The 15,060-nt window shown below is 35.9% G+C and overlaps 1 pseudogene; it reads right to left on the minus strand.

Moving 5' to 3' along the window:
- Nucleotides 1-5,904: 5,904 nt before the first annotated feature.
- Tk1-ps1 (thymidine kinase 1, pseudogene 1) lies at nt 5,905-14,485 on the minus strand (annotated as a pseudogene).
- Between the last annotated feature and the right edge of the window lie 575 nt (nt 14,486-15,060).

Raw genomic sequence — 15,060 nt, forward strand, 5'->3', positions numbered from 1 at the left:
TAAGACTGAACCCCCAGTGAACTAGACTGTTGGGGGGAGGGCGGCAATGGGGGGTGGGTTGGGAGGGGAACACCCATAAGGAAGGGGAGTGGGGAGGGGGATGTTTGCCCGGAAAACAGGAAAGGGAATAATACTCGAAATGTATATAAGAAATACTCAAGTTAATAAAAAAAAAAAGGAAAAAAAAAAAAAAAAGAAAATCCTTCTTAGATTTGCCCATAGGCCAGTCTATTGTGGAAATTTTCTCAATTTATATTCTCTCTTCCCAAATGACTTCAGCACATGTCAAATTGACATAAAAATAGCCAGAATAAATTAAAAATAATCAATGTGACTTATCTCATATAGTGGCTAATACTTATGAAATATGTTATAAAGAATAAGACTGATAGCATCCTTTTCATAAAGAACCCCTTTATCATGTGATCTTTTCCTTTTCTACCTATCTCTATTGTGATCTTGACTACCTAGAGATGTTTGTTACACCTGCCACAAATGTCTGGATCAACCTGCACAATCAAAACAAAACAAAACAACCAAAAACAAATGAAAAACTAAAAACTCTTAGGTAATGCTGTCTTTCAAAGGTATCCAGCTTTAGGAATTTGGTTATAACGTGAGTAGATAGTAAGACACCTTACCAGGAAAACTTTTATGTACATTTTAGATATATTTATAAAGATCCCCATTAAAATAGAAACAAATGTTGCCAAGTTAAGAAATGAATAAATGGACTGTACTATCATGGATCCTCATGTTGAAATACTCATCAGTAAAGAATCATTTGTTTATAACAAATGAACACATTTCAAGTCAAAGAATACAAATTCAGAAGTTTAGTACCTATATTATTTCATGAACTTACTATGAAACAAGACAGACAATACTTCAATGGTTGTCAATATTTGAGGGGGAAATGGAGAACAAATGGATAAAAAAGAAACCATGACTGTGTTTTCTCATGAGACTGTTCTGTACCAGACTTTGCCATTTATTAACATTTTGAAAAAAATAAATAGCCCACCCCTGAGGAAATGTTGCTACATGTAAGCTGTACATTTTTCTTCCTAGGTTGTGTTGTAACGAGTCTCAATAACCTTAAATTTGGGAGTGTGGAAATTCAATGGAAAGAGCTAAATCTTCCTCATTATGTAGCAGTTCACACCAATCAGGATAATTACTAAACCTGTTTGAATAAGTAGAATTCTGAGCTATTGATAATATCAGCTTAGAGAATGTCAACACCTAAATCTCTTTTTCATAGAGCACGTTTTAAATTGGGGGATCATCAGTGAATAAAGCAAACTCTCATGCTGCTCCATAATGATCCTCTTTTAATTACTTCTACTATCTTCTACACAGTTCTATTTCCTAACATCTAAAAGATCACTGATATTTTTTGAACTGGGAACATTAAAAAGGTGAATTATCTTTGTAGTAAAGCTTTTATTCCTTGATGTTTGTGCTTTCTTTTCAGAAATCTCTTAATACCTAGTCAGTCTTCAACTTCTAATTAACCAATTACCATTACTTGTTTTTCAGACAACTTCATGTTCTGCTAAGACTGCTAAATGTCCTTGCAGACTCTTTATTCTCATTTTTAAGTGTTTGTGAATTTAGCTCTTTATAAAGACGAGATGAAAGACAAAGCTGCCCAATTCCCTCTGATGGCTGTCCTGACTCAACACTCAAGTCCTGAGTCTGCCTGTCATCTTTCATCAATGCAGGGACAAGATGCAGTGAAAAATACTATATGTTAAACAGACAGGGCAAAGGATGTGTTTTAAAAAAAGCACTGCACAGAGAATGAAAGATTAATATTTAATGGAATTGTTTATTCCTTTTGATGTAATGCTACTTAGGAGAAAAAAATCACAGGCTTATATGACTTTGACTCATGTTGCCTGGAGGATTTTAACTTCACACATGTTATTTTACTACTCCATATGCAATACCTGAGAAGGTCCTGTTCCATGACAATACTTCAGAGAACACAGGTAGCTTCTGTACCCACCTCACATATTATTTGGTGTTCTGTACAGGTAAATATCAGATACAAAAGCATGCATAACTAATATGGTAAATAATCTTGATAGGGAGTCTGATAGGTTACTACTATATGGAATTACCATTGGAAATAAATCCATGAGTATGTTGTGCTGTCAGTATATGTCAGAGTATGTTGTACTACAGACTGGACTAAGATGAAGATCATATATTGTATTTATTAGCTATATATGATGTATAATATCAGGTATTCTGAGATTCTGGTTGTAACGTGGAGTGTAGCTTTTATAATAAAATTGAAATGAAATTAATTTTTTGTGAAACAGTAAAACTGAATAAATACAAATAGATTTGTTATCTGGTCTTATACAGAGACACTTCCAGAATTTCTCTGTGATAAAGTTATAAATAATAGCAAAACAAGCAGAAGATGTTCTTTTCAGAATTAATAATTGAAATAAGAATCAGTGCTATCCTAAAACTATTTAAAATATTACATCATCTCATTAAGATTTTTAGATAATTATACTCATATTAAAATGCAGTGAATGGCAAAAATATTCAAGATAGAACACACTCTGAATTTCATGATCTAATAAAATAGAGCAGCTTATCACCATCAGTAGAGTTAGGCAACAGGAGTTAAATGCCCTCCCTCCCAAAGGCCATCACTAATAATTGAAATTTGCTTGCAAAATGACCAAGTACCATTTTCTCCTGTAGAAATTGCAACATAAGGCAAAGTTAATTGATAACCAGATAGACAAAATGTTAGGAGAAATATAGAGTGATATTCAAATAAATCCTTATTCAAAAGCATCAACTGCAGTGCAGATTTTATATAAATATGAATGAGAAATAGCCAGAATTTTTAAGGAGTACCTTACAGAAAACTATTATTTTAGGGTCACCTATTTTAGTACAAAGGACAAGGAACAAGCCAAGGACTAATGCTCTACACAACATGCAACTTATGCCAGAATAGTGTCATCTTCCCTTAAGATAATAACGTTCTCCATATGAACATTAGTGCCACGGTAAGGACATGTGGAATGTTAATTATTCAAAGCTTTCAACACAAAGGATATCACAGTGACTGCTGCAGTACTACCAAATTTTCCTCCATCCTTAGGATCTAGAGTATACTGTGACTCTTGTGTTTATTGGTAAACGATAAAACCTCCACTAAGCAGATGCATCTTGATGGAAGTGAGATATTTTGGGGCACAGTTTTGGATGGTGCATTGATCTTTGGCCCCTTTCTAGTTTTGATCAGCTAGTTCCGTGTAATGAACAACTGAGCCAATCATATGCTTTCATGACTATACTCTATGTCAACAAAGGACCAAAGCAACAGGGCCAAGACAACATGGACTGCAAACCATGAAAATATGAGGCAAATGAAAATATTCTCTCCAACTCAAATTCCTGAGGAATTTTGGAGATTGGCATCTTGACCTATGCAGATACATTCTTAGCTTGTAAAGAACCATAGATTTGTATTAACCAGCAAATATGAAAAGGACTCAGCATGCTGGACCTATGACTTACTGAATTAATGATTTGTCTTTTTCTGAATTGAGAAGGAGGTTGGAGTGTTGAGTGGAGGAGAGATGAATCAGCTGCTATTGTAGAATCTGTCCAATGGGAACATCAAATGTTTTGTCAGGAAAGAATGGCTAACACCTTGACAAACATCAGTAGCCCTGAACAATTTAAACACTCCATTTTGAATAAAAACTTGGAAGAAACTGAATTCTATGCTATTTGAATAGATTTCCATACATCTTTACTTATTAATAATTATGAAGTTAATCTTTATGATGGAGGACCTCTTCACTAAACAGAAGGAATAATTAGAATATTGAAATATTAAATATTTTACCAAAAGAATTATATGTAGTCAGGTAGTGTTATTATATGAACCCAGGCATTTTTAATTAAATTTATCTATTTATTCCCTTTATAACACAGTATCAGCCTTTCATTTCTTCCCAGTCCCACTCACACAAGTACTTCACCATTATGCCTTCTACTTCTCCAAAGAGAAGTGAAAACCCTACTCTGAGTGTCATCCCCTCCCACCTCCTACTGCACATCAAGTCTCAGCTGAACTACATACATCCTCCCCTACTGAGGCCAGATAAGACAATCCATTTAGGGGTCCTTGATCCACAGGCAGGAAGGGAGCAGGCTCAGGGACAGCCTCTGCTCCAATTGTTTGGAGGACCCACATGAAGGCCAAGCTATATATGTGCAAGGGACCTGGGTTTAGCCCCTACTTGCTCTTTAGCTGGTAATTCAGTCAGTGGAATTTTCCAGGGTCCAAGTTAGTTGACTCTGTTGGTCTTTTTGTAGAATCCCTACCTTTAATGGTCCCGCAGTCTTTCTCCCAACTCGTCCATAAGTCTCTCCAGCTGCATCTAATGTTTGGGCATTGAATCTCTTTTTCTCTTTCCATTGGCTGCTGGAAGCATCTCAGAGGACAGTTATGATAGTTTCCTGTTTGAAAGCATTACAGAGTATCATTAATAGTGTTAGGCATTGGATCTTTCCCTGGGGTAGGTCTCAATTCAGGGAAGTCATTTGTTGGCCATTCCCTCAGACTCTGTTCTCTGTCCCTACACATCTCGTAGGCAGGAAACATTTTGGGTCAAAAGCTTTGTGTGTGAGTTACTCTCCGTCTCATTCCACTGGGAGCTTGTCTGGCTACAGGAAGTGGCCACTTCAAGATTTATATTCCGCACTGCAAGAAATATCAACTAGAATTGCCCTCTAGACTCTCTAGCTCCTCTCCCCACTCCAGGTCTCTGGCAAGCCCTAAGATTGCACCACCAGACAATCTCCCTTCTCTCTTACTTGATCTCCCTACATTTGATCTCCTCCCACTTTGGCACACTCTCCTTAAATTCCTTCTTACAACCAGTTCCTTCCTTTCATCTATCTGCCATGTCTATTTTGCTTCCCATTTTGAGAAAGATTCAAACATTCTTCCTGGTGTCCTTGTTATTTGGCTTCTTTGGGCCTGTTGGTCATAGCATCGTTATTCTGTACTTTATGGTTAACATCCACTTATTAGTGAGAACACATCACACATGCCCTACTTGGTCTGGATTACTTCACTCAAGATGATATTTTCTAGTTCCTTCCATTTGCCTATAAATTTCATGATGTCCTTATATTGAATAGCTGAATAGTATTCCATTGTGTAAATGAACCACATGTTCTGTATCCATTCTTCAGGTGAGAGATTTCTAAGCTGTTTCCAGTTTCTGACTACTATGAATAAAGCTGCTATGAATATAGATGATCAGGTGTCCTCATGGAATGGTAGAGCATCTTTTGGGTATATGCTGAAGAATAGTATAGCTTGAGATACTAATGGTCTTGAGATAGAACTATTCCCAATCTTTTGAGAATCCACCAAATTGATTTTAAGTGGTTGTAAAACTTGCTAGCATGTGCTGTCTTTTGAGCTCCTTTCTTCCTTCCTTCCTTCCTTCCTTCCTTTCCTTCCTTTCTTTTCTTTCTTTCTTTCTTTCTTTCTTAGCTATTCTGATAGGTTTTAGGTGGAATTTCAGAGTTATTTTGATTTGTGTTTCCACAATGGCTAAAGACGTTAAATATTTCTTTAGGTGCTTCTCAGCTATTCAAGATTCTGTTGTTGAGAACAGTTCTATTCCCTTTCTTTTAATTGGGTAATTTGGATTGTCAGTGTCTAACTTCTTGTGTTCTTTATATATTTTGGATATGAGGCTTATGTCAGACGTAGGATTATACTTCTATAATCTTTTCCCAATCTGTGGGCTGTCATTTTGTCCTGACGACACTGTCCTTTGACTTACTGAAGCCTTTCAGTTTCATGAGGTCTCATTTATTAACTCTTGATCTTAGCACCTAATCCATTGCTGTTCTGTTTAGCAAGTGGTCTCCTATATCAATCAATGAGTTCAAGGCTGAAGACTTCTTATAGTAGCATAGGCGGAACAAGGAGTGATGATTGTTTGCTCTGCCAATCACCTTCACCCCTTTCTCCAGGCCCAGCCTTTTGGTGTAGGCAGCTTCTTGGAAGCACTGCACACACATAGCAATGAACTTTACCACACTCTTGGCCAGGGCACCAGGTTCAAGATGCTGCCGAAAGCCTTCCTCTGGAAGGTTCCACCCAGCACCACCACAATCACTGTCTTGTGAGCACTGGCCATTATCTCACAGAAATCCACAATGTCAGGAAAAAACTGCCCTTCGTTGATGCCAATGACAGCCACATTCATGGTCTCCTGGGTCACATTCTGGACCACGCAGGCCAGCAGTGCCTCCACGGTGTTCAGAACATGCGTAGAAAAGCTGCTGCTATAGTGCATATCTTTGGCATACTTGATGACCAGGCACTTGTACTGGGCAATCTGGAAGTGCCAGACTCTTCTTATCACCTTGGTGTTTTTCCCTGAGAACATGGGCCTGAGAATCACCTGGTTCTGCCTCCAGGTTTTTCTTGGGGAGCTGTGCATCATGGTGGGCAGGTTGATGTCTAGTTTGGAAATGTTAATGTCTGCTTCTGTTTCTTTATGGTTTATAGAACTATTTATATAGTTTACCTGAACTTGATTTAGCTTTGGCAATTAGTCTAGAAAATCAACCATTTCATTTAGATTTTCCAATTTTGGTGGGGGGACAGACAAGACCTAATGATTTCTAATTTCCTCAGTGTCATTTTCATTGCTAAATTTGTTAATCTGGGTAATCTTTCTGCCTTGTAGTTAATTTGGTTCAGGGTTTGTCCATCTTGTTGATTTCCCCAAGAATCAGCTCTTGATTTCATTGATTCTTTGCATTGTTCTCTTTGTTTCTAATTGGATTGCAGCCCTGAGTTTGGTCACATCTTTCAGTCTACTCTTCCTGGTTGTTTTTCTTCCTTCCTTCCTTCCTTCCTTCCTTCCTTCCTTCCTTCCTTCCTCCCTCCCTCCCTCCCTCCCTCCCTTCCTTCTTCCTTCCTTTCTTTCTTTCTTATCGTTTTTTTCTTTCTTTTTATCCTGGAGCCTTTAGGTATACTTTTAATTCATTAGTATAAGATTTCTCTAATTTCCTTATGAGTACATTCAGTGCTATGAACTTTGCTCTTAGCACTGCTTTCACAGTGACTCTTAAGTTTGTTGTCTCACACTCTATTGAATTCTAGAAAGTCATTAATCTCTTTATTTCTTCCCTGACACAGTGAACATTAAGTAAAGAGTTGTTTACTCTCTGTAAGTTTATAGGCTTTCCATTGTTTCTGTTGTTGAAATCAAGCTTTAACTTATGGTGGTCTGACAAGATGCATGAGGTTATTTCAATCTTCTTATATTGGTTGAGGTTTGCTTTATGACTGATTGATTATATGTTCACTTTTGGAGAACGTTCTGTATGGTGCTAAGAATAAAGTATATTCTTTTGTGTTCAGGTGAAATGTCGTAAATATCTGTTATGTCCATTGAATCATGGCTTTTGTTAGTTTTGTTATTTTTTGTTTAGTTTCTGTCTCTATGACCATTCCATTTGTGAGAGTGTAGTGTTGAGGTCTCCCACAACTAGTATGTGGGGTTTGATGTATGATTTAAGCTTTAACAATATTTCTTTTACAAATGTGGATGCCCTTGCATTTGGGTCATAGATAATAAGAATTGATATGTGCTGTTGGTGGATTTTTCCTTTGATTAGTATTATCTGTCATCCCTTGCCTATTTTGATTACTTTCCACTGAAAGTATACTTTATTAGATATTAGAATGTCTACTCTAGCTTGGTTCTTGGTTCTAGTCACTTGGAAAGCTTTTCCCAGACCTTTATACTGAGATCCTGAGTAGCTTTGTTGCTGAGCTGTGTTTCTTGTATACAGAAGAGTGATGGATTATGTTTACACATCCATTCTGTTAACCTGTGTCTTTTTACTGAGGAATCATATCCATTAATTTTGAGAGATATTAATGAGTAATGATTGTTTCTTCTTTTTATTTTATGGTGGTTGTGGGGGGAGAGAGAGAGAGAAAGAGAGAGAGAGAGAGAGACAGAGACAGAGACAGAAAGGAGAGACTGTGTGTATGTGTGTGTGTTTCTGAATGTGTGTGTGTTTGTGTGTGTGTGTGTGTTTCTGAGTCTGTTTTTCTTGTACTGGTATTAATGGTGTGATATTATTTATTCTTTGTGTATTATTAAGTATCATTAGCCTCTTTGGGTTGGAGTTTTCCTTCCAGTATCCTCTGTAGGGCTGTGTTTGTACAAACGTATTATTTGAATTTAGTTTTGTTATGAAATATCTTAGTTTTTCCAACTATGGTGATTGAAAGTTTTGATTGGCATAGTATTCTGTCGTAACATATGTGACCTCTTAGAGTTTGTAAGATATATTTCCAGGCCCTTATAGCTTTTAGAATCTCTGATGAGAAATTGTGTATAATTCTGATAGTCTGATTTTACATGTTAGTTGGTCTTTTGCCCTTACTGCTTTTACAATTTGTTCTGTGTTCTGTATATTTATATAGTTTGTGTTTTGGTTATGATGTGGCTGGAGGGTTTTCTTTTCTGGTTCCATCTCTTTAGTGTTTTAAAAGCTTCTTGTAGCTTTAGGGGCATATCCTTTATTAGGTTAGGTAAATTTTCTTATATGATTTTGTTGACCATGTTTTCTGGGTCTTTGAGCTGGGAATATTTTTCTTTTTTATTGAGTATTTTATGTATTACATTTCAAATGCTATCCCTTTTTCTGGTTTTCCCCTCTCCCATTACCCCTCCCCCTGCTTCTATGAGGATGCTCCCCTTCCCACCCACCCACACCCACCTCAACACCCTGTAATTCCCCAACACTGGGGAAACAAGCCTTCACAGGACCAAGGGCTTCTTCTCCTATTGATGCCATACAATGCCATCCTGTGCTGCATATGCAGGTGGAGCCATAGGTCCCTCCATATGTACTCTTTGGTTGGTGGCTTAGTCCCTGGGAGCTTTGAGTCTCTGATTGCTTGTTACTGTTGTTCTTCCTAAGGGGTTGCAAACCCCTTCAGCTTTTTCAGTCCTCTTCATTGGTATCCCTGTGCTGAGTCCAATGGTTAGTTGCAAACATCCTCATCTTTTCATAGCAGTTCAAATTTTCTGGATGTTTTGTGTCATGAACATTTTAGATTTTGTGTTTCTTTCACTGATACATTGATTTCTTGTATTGGGTCTTTTACAACAGAGATTCTTTATTCCTTTTTCTGTATTCTCTTGGTGAACATCTGTAGTTCCTGTTATCTTTTCCTAAGTTTTTCATTTCTAGGTTTGCCTCAGTTTGTGTTTTCTTTATTGCTTTTATTTTCTTTCTCAGGTCTTAGATAGTTTTATACATACCATTTACCATTTTGATAGTATTTTTTTATTTATTTGTATTTATTTGCTCTCTCTTCTAATGCCTTTACCTGTTTCGATATATTTTCCTATATTTTCTTCAGGGATTTATTTGTGTTCTCTTTAAAGGATTCTTTATAATATTGGTTTTAAGTTGCTCCGCTTGTGCTTCAGTTTCATTAGGATAACACAGGGTTTGTTGTAACATGACAACTGGGCTTTGGTGCTGCCATATTGCTCTGAGTCTTGCTGAAGGTCTTCTTACACTGTCCCTTAGGCATCACGATCACCTGGTGTTGACTAGATGATCCTGATGGCAACAGGAGTTCTCAGGAAGGTGGGGCTGGCCATGGTCCAGACAATGGAGGTCAGAGTACCCTATTTTGTTGGCCTGTGCCTCCGACTGTCTCCACTCTCCAGGCTGTGTCACAAGTGGACCTTACTATGTAGACTGTGAGCCACTCTGACCCAGCTGGGGTGGTGGGCAGGTCCAACTAGAATGGGTGGTTCGGCAGGATTCGAATCTGGTTAGTTTTGGGTCCTCTGAAGGTTTCCATGGATCCAGGAAGGCAGGATGCTCCTGAGGCTCAGAAAGGCTCAAGACTGAGGATTAAGGCCATAGCTAAAAATGATGCTCAGAGACTCTTGAGTACCACTCACCCCTCAAACCCTGGCATTCTTATTATAAACCCCTCCTTTTAAAACCTGGAAAATAGAAGTTTATCATGAATGGAAGTTAGCAAGATTTGAAACAATTGTTTTTAACTGAATTTATTGTATATATTTAAACCAGCTTTGAAGACTATTTAACTTATATGAAAAACGTTCCTTTATCTTCTCAGCTGAAAGTTAGTCATTCCTACCAATGGAGCTTGAAGAACAAATCACCTTTTTTGATAAATAATCATCTTGCTTTCAGCATCTGAAACTTAAAACGACAAACAAACCTTCTGCCAGGCAGACAAATGGAATTTTTGTTCTCCCAAAGCCTTAGGGTATGATAGGCATTTGATTGTTATTATTTTTTTTATCGTTCTTATTCCAGGAAGTTTCTGTCTCTTTGAGGTTACCATTTCTGTGGTTAGCTAGAAGCTATAATATAAAGTTTGCATCAAATCTCAGAGCATCTTTTTTACATGCACATATAATAGTGCTTTTGAAAGAAATATCACTTGTTCACATGGATTTCAGAAATCAAGCATTGAAATCCAGGTCTGTATCTATTGTTATTTGAGTATTATATGTGAAACATTTAATTGAATTTTAGCTTTTAAAGGAAACTTTTAAATTTTATTGTAAGGTACTGAAAATAGCATGGGCAAATAAATGAGGCATATCTATGTTTTTCGAACACTGTTCTGATATGTAACAACATAGATTTGTTCCTATATATTGATGAATCCCCTTTAAATAAGAAAGTATTCCTAAAACCCACATATTTATTTAAGAAGTATATGAATGTTATTAAAATTTCTAATATATCTGCTGTCCTTAAGTAAGGATTTCTATGTCAAAATTGCTTTATGCTTATCAGTATACCTAATATAAGAAAGGGTATAGATATTATGCAGAACTCCTATAAAGCTAAAAATACCAGATATCAAGCAAAACAATTCAAATTTATGAGTACAAGTCTAATAATTAATAAGAAGCCCAAAAATGGCATTTTCAGAGTAGGTCTTGCACACATGAAATTACTCAATTACGTTTAAAACAATTAAACAACATACATTTAAGTACTTTTTATCAACAGCTTCACTGAAAGGCTAACAAGTACACTAACTGCCTGGAGATACTTTAAACATTTCCCCTCTTAGAGTTTAGGAATCCTAATCATTGGGCACATTTTGTAAAAAGTGGTTATGAAGTCAAGAACCTATGTGTGACCAGGATTTATCTGTTGCCATTCCTCTGGTGCTCTTTATAGTTGTATAAAGTGAAGCATTTACTTATGAATCAGATGGTCTCTTACAAAGTATAATCAATGGAGAATGGTCAATATGTGAACATCATTTTAGTTTTATGTCCCCTTTGCATAAAGTGTTCCTCTCCCTTAAAACACATTTATGAATGTCATTATACTTCTCTCAGAGGAGAACAACTATGATTTAGACCAAGTTCCCTGCTGAGACTAATTATGGACCGTAGACAAAAGCAACTACTTGAAGTCATAAACAAAGTGATTATGAAAAATAACTAGACCTTCATCTTCAGGAGGGCAAAGGATCAAGGAGACAAATCTGAAGTTTGATTCTGAGTAGTTTTTGAGTGTGATGGGAGCAGGAGAAAAATCACAAAATTTAAAGAAATTAAAAGCACTTTTAACAGTGCTGATAACTCAGGGAACAGAAATGAAAGCTCAGAGAGTAATCTTGTATCTAGTAACAAAAATCCTCATTTCAGATAAGGACAATCAATTCACCAGGACAGGGCCTCAACGTTAAATACATACAGCTCCTGACATTTGAACTGACTCTGGACTAGGGTACCTTGATTTCACAAAGAAGTGAAAAAAGAATTACAAGAATAATAATGACATATGTAAAACCTTTGTAAAGGGTGTGTGTGTGTGTGTGTGTGTGTGTGTGTGTGTATGTGTGTGTGTGTGTGTGTGTGTGTACGAGCATGCATGCAAGAAATAAGACAATACAATAGAATCCAAGAGAGTATTTAATGAAGAATATTGCCCTGAAGGTTAATACCAGACAAAAATCTCCACATGCACACATACACACCACACACCCAGGGGGTGGGGGGAGACGGCAGAGAGAGACAGAGATAGAGAAAGAAACACAGACAGAAAGATTCTGCTGATGAACATAGATGTAAACATTCTCAATAAAATATTTGAAAATTGAATCTAATAATACACTCAAAGAGCCATTTGTCATGATCAAGGTAATTTTGTGCAAAAGATGCATAAATTGTTGAACATACATAAATCCTAAAATCTGCTACATAACTAAAATTATGGAAAAACAAATTATCTAATTAAATAAAAAAACAAATAAGGGACAAATGAAACATTTATACTAAAATTAGGAACCGACCACTTCTGTGTGATATCATGTTTGAAGTCTTATTAAGCCACAAAAAAGAGGCACAGTAAGCTCCAGTACCCTTATAGAAGATGATGTTATTCTATGTTTAAATGAACACACAACCTGCCAGTATTGGCTGCAGCTTATATACACCTTCAACAAAATATCAGGATGTAAAATTAAAGTACACAATCAATAGCCTTCCTTTATAGCAAAGACAATTATACCAAGAATGCAATTAGGGAAATAATTGCATTTAGAAATAGCAGAAAGAAAAAAAAAGACTAAGAATAAATCTAACCAAGGAAGTGAAATGTTTGTACAGTAAATATTTGAAGATACTAAAAAAATAAATAAATTAAAAAATAAGTCAAAGAATGGGAAGACATCCTGTGCTCAGAAAGTGGTAGGATTAACTGTGTGGAAATAGGTCATTCTATCGACAACATTCTCTTACCTGAGACAGCACAGTTTTTATGAAATTTGCAGATGCCAATGCAGAGATGTGCTTAGAAAGAAAAGTTTCTTTTAGCCAGGATTACTCAAGTATTTTTCTCTATGCTATCTCTCTGCCATACAAAGTTTAGTGAGATAATCAAGTAGCATTTGTAAGGAAGAGAAAGTTTTATCATCTAAGTACTGACTTTCACATTTCCAGATACCATAAGACATTATGACTATAACATCCATAATGGCCACATCCACAATTCACTGGCTGCTTCTTCTCACTCAAGAGAAACTAAGATTTAAAGAGTCAATCAGAAAACTGGTGCAAATTTATTTGTAAATAACAATAAATAAAACATATACCTTAATTATACATGAGCAAAATTGTAGACTAAATTCAAAAGCACTTAACAATAAATTACATATTTTAAAAATAATGTATAAGAAAAATATGTTTTCTTCATCACCACTTACTATTATTTACTCATTAATAATCCAAATATATTAGTCACTATTAAACTAGCAATTTATTTGCACCCTAGATAGGATAAAATTATATGTTTTTTTTAACTTCAAAACAATTGATTATAATGACACTTAATTTCCATAATTTTAATCACTTTCACCAAGTGCAGCAGTCTAGCTTTCTTGCAGGGAAGGCTGTTCCTCCTTGTCTGTTTGGTTTTTTTTAAACAAAAGACATATATGATAATTGTCATTTTAGAAAGGAGAAGCTTGAAGTGAGCAGAGTTCATGTTACATTCTCGAGATATTGATTGAATTTAGAATAGGATTAACTCATCTACCAAAATAAAATGTTCTTTTCTTGTGTTCCTTTATCACTTATAAAATATTTATATTTAATAGGTTCTACATTTTAACTGATATCTATTTTGCAAGGATTTTTTTTTTTAGTGAAAGAAAGTTAATTTGAACATTTCTGTTGTTTTTTTCCCCCAACTTATAGTATTCAGCACTATTTTAAGCATTGTACTTAAATTAAGTCTGTGATATCCTTATTGCTGAAACAGGATAATATTCTTAGACCATTTTTCCATATGGAGAACTTGAGGCCTGGCAATGAGCAGAGTATAAACCAGACACTAACTATAGACTTAAAGTGGTTCAGTCCACTGTTCTCCCACCAAGATTATGGTCTCCTGAGCTCACCTGTAGTTTTCTTCTTCCAAAAGACAGTCTCTAGGATGAATCTCAGGGGATAGGGGGGGTATTGGAGTAGACTCCCAGTCAAAGTTCATTTCTTCCAGTAAGTAATTACATTCTATGATGTTCAAATGGATAATTTATGGATAATCCATAATTCTTGGGGAGGAAGTTCAGAGTGCTGGTTAAGTAGCCTGTGTTCTTTGATGGATCCTAAAGAACAAGTCCCTGCCCTGCATTATCATCATGACAGGGCTCTAGAATTCCTTAGTTAACACAGGTACACAGTCTTCCAATCTAAAGGTAGTGTCCTCAACAACACAGTGTTGCAGAGGGGCATACTTGTCCCCACAGAGTATCATATAGTCAGCATAATTTCTCAATAAAAAAGTAAAAATTCAATCTGAACATCAGTGTTAGAGTGAGGGCTTGAGGAGAGTTGGTTACAGACAGTGATGTACATGACATTTTGACAGTTTTCTGTGATGCTATTGTACTGTAAATGATATTGACCTTCCACACTCGAGGAGGCAAATTAATGTTCAAAATATACCCCGAAAAACAAGGGCTCCAAGCACAAGAGAACTAGTAAGTTTTTGGAGCACATTGTATTATTTTTGTCTTAAAGGAATCCAGAATACTGAAGAGCAAGGAAACCAGCCCTCCATGGTCCTTCATGCTATACTCTTCTTTATACCTGCTCTTTGAAATATAACTTATAGAAACCAATATTTTCTTTCCATTCTAATTTAACTTTTTTATCAGTATGAAAAATTACCCTACTCTTGTTTTCCTTAATTTTTCTTTCAAATATTGTTCATATATCACATGTATATTTATTGAGGAAAGATCCTGTCTTGTGGATTGTCATGTAGTCTTTGAAAGCACTATTGAAGCAAATGAATCTGAACAACTCTGATAATTCTTCTTTTGTCTAGTTATTTGCTTTCTTTTTATGGGAGTCATTATATTTTATAAGAAAGAAGCTTCACAGGAGAAATTTTATGGGATGCTATCTGAGATTAAACTTCATTACATAAGAG

The sequence above is a fragment of the Rattus norvegicus genome, chromosome 4 (assembly GCF_021556685.1).
Source record: "Rattus norvegicus strain SHRSP/BbbUtx chromosome 4, alternate assembly SHRSP_T2T, whole genome shotgun sequence".
Lineage (NCBI taxonomy): Eukaryota > Metazoa > Chordata > Mammalia > Rodentia > Muridae > Rattus > Rattus norvegicus.